This window comes from Perkinsus marinus (genome assembly GCF_000006405.1).
Source record: "Perkinsus marinus ATCC 50983 genomic scaffold scf_1104296953774, whole genome shotgun sequence".
Classification (NCBI taxonomy): Eukaryota; Perkinsozoa; order Perkinsida; family Perkinsidae; genus Perkinsus; species Perkinsus marinus.
Window position 1 is genome coordinate 1 of NW_003208377.1, and position 1,638 is coordinate 1,638.

The window sequence follows — 1,638 nt, forward strand, 5'->3', positions numbered from 1 at the left end:
GCCCCGCCCGAGGTGCGCATACATCATAAAGTGTTTTTAGTCTATGGTTTACTGGACATTGCCTGGAAGAGTTTAGCGGTCCATTTTTACTAGGTCAAGTGCTGCATTCGCCTCGGTAGCTCAGTCGGCAGAGCGCGTGCCTTTTAAGCCCGTGGCCGCGGGTTCGAGCTCCGCCCGAGGTGCGCATACATCATTAAGTGGTTTTTAGTCTATGGTTTACTGGAAATTGCCTGAGAAGAGTTTAGGGGTCCATTTTTACTAGGTCAAGTGCTGCATTCGCCTCGGTAGCCGGCAGAGCGCGTGCCTTTTAAGCCCGTGGCCGCGGGTTCGAGCTCCGCCCGAGGTGCGCATACATCATTAAGTGGTTTTTAGTCTATGGTTTACTGGAAATTGCCTTAAAAGAGTTTAGGGGTCCATTTTTACTAGGTTAAATGCTGTATTCGCCTCGGTAGCTCAGTCGGCAGAGCGCGGGCCTTTTAAGCCCGTGGCCGCGGGTTCGAGCCCCGTCCGATGTGCGCATACATCAATAAGTGGTTTTTAGTCTATGGTTTACTGAAAATTGCCTTGGAAGAGTTTAGGGGTCCATTTTTACTAGGTCAAGCGATGTATTCGTCTCGGTAGCTCAGTCGGCAGAGCGCGTGCCTTTTAAGCCCGTGGCCGCGGGTTCGAGCCCCGCCCGAGGTGCGCATATATCATCAAGCGGTTTTCAGTCTATGGTTCACTGGGAATTGTCTTGGAAGAGTGTAACGGTCTATCTTTTACTAGTATAAGTGCTGCATTCGCCTCGGTAGCTCAGTCGGCAGAGCGCGTGCCTTGTAAGCCCGTGGCCGCGGGTTCGAGCTCCGCCCGAGGTGCGCATACATCATTAAGTGGTTTTTAGTCTATGGTTTACTGGAAATTGCCTTGAAAGAGTTTATAGGACCATTTTTACTAGGTCAAATGCTGCATTCGCCTCGGTAGCTCAGTCGGCAGAGCGCGTGCCTTTTAAGCCCGCGGCCGCGGGTTCGAACCCCGCCCGAGGTGCGCATACATCAATAAGTGGTTTTTAGTCTATGGTTTACTGGAAATTGCCTTGAAAGAGTTTAGGGGTCCATTTTTACTAGGTCAAGTGCTGTATTCGCCTCGGTAGCTCAGTCGGCAGAGCGCGTGCCTTTTAAGCCCGTGGCCGCGGGTTCGAGGCCCGTCCGATGTGCGCATACATCAATAAGTGGTTTTTAGTCTATGGTTTACTGGAAATTGCCTTGGAAGAGTTTAGGGGTCCATTTTTACTAGGTCAAGTGCTGCATTCGCCTCGGTAGCTCAGTCGGCAGAGCGCGTGCCTTTTAAGCCCGTGGCCGCGGGTTCGAGCCCCGCCCGAGGTGCGCATATATCATCAAGCGGTTTTCAGTCTATGGTTCACTGGGAATTGTCTTGGAAGAGTGTAACGGTCTATCTTTTACTAGTTTAAGTGCTGCATTCGCCTCGGTAGCTCAGTCGGCAGAGCGCGTGCCTTTTAAGCCCGTGGCCGCGGGTTCGAGCTCTGCCCGAGGTGCGCATACATGATGTATGATACATCATCAAGTGGTTTTTAGTCTATGGTTTACTGGAAATTGCCTTGAAAGAGTTTATAGGTCCATTTTACTAGGACAAATGCTGCAT

At 51.3% G+C, this 1,638-nt stretch overlaps 8 non-coding genes across 8 annotated transcripts; all 8 read left to right on the forward strand.

Moving 5' to 3' along the window:
• Positions 1 to 109: 109 nt before the first annotated feature.
• Pmar_PMAR026603 lies at positions 110 to 182 on the forward strand. Its single transcript has one exon. It is a non-coding gene; the product is annotated as a tRNA-Lys (tRNA).
• A 260-nt stretch (positions 183 to 442) lies between these two features.
• Pmar_PMAR026604 lies at positions 443 to 515 on the forward strand. Its single transcript has one exon. It is a non-coding gene; the product is annotated as a tRNA-Lys (tRNA).
• Positions 516 to 611: 96 nt separating this feature from the next.
• On the forward strand, positions 612 to 684 carry Pmar_PMAR026605. Its single transcript has one exon. It is a non-coding gene; the product is annotated as a tRNA-Lys (tRNA).
• A 97-nt stretch (positions 685 to 781) lies between these two features.
• On the forward strand, positions 782 to 854 carry Pmar_PMAR026606. Its single transcript has one exon. It is a non-coding gene; the product is annotated as a tRNA-Thr (tRNA).
• Positions 855 to 950: 96 nt separating this feature from the next.
• Positions 951 to 1,023, forward strand: Pmar_PMAR026607. The gene has a single exon. It is a non-coding gene; the product is annotated as a tRNA-Lys (tRNA).
• Positions 1,024 to 1,119: 96 nt separating this feature from the next.
• Positions 1,120 to 1,192, forward strand: Pmar_PMAR026608. The gene has a single exon. It is a non-coding gene; the product is annotated as a tRNA-Lys (tRNA).
• A 96-nt stretch (positions 1,193 to 1,288) lies between these two features.
• Pmar_PMAR026609 lies at positions 1,289 to 1,361 on the forward strand. The gene has a single exon. It is a non-coding gene; the product is annotated as a tRNA-Lys (tRNA).
• Positions 1,362 to 1,458: 97 nt separating this feature from the next.
• Pmar_PMAR026610 lies at positions 1,459 to 1,531 on the forward strand. The gene has a single exon. It is a non-coding gene; the product is annotated as a tRNA-Lys (tRNA).
• Positions 1,532 to 1,638: the final 107 nt, after the last annotated feature.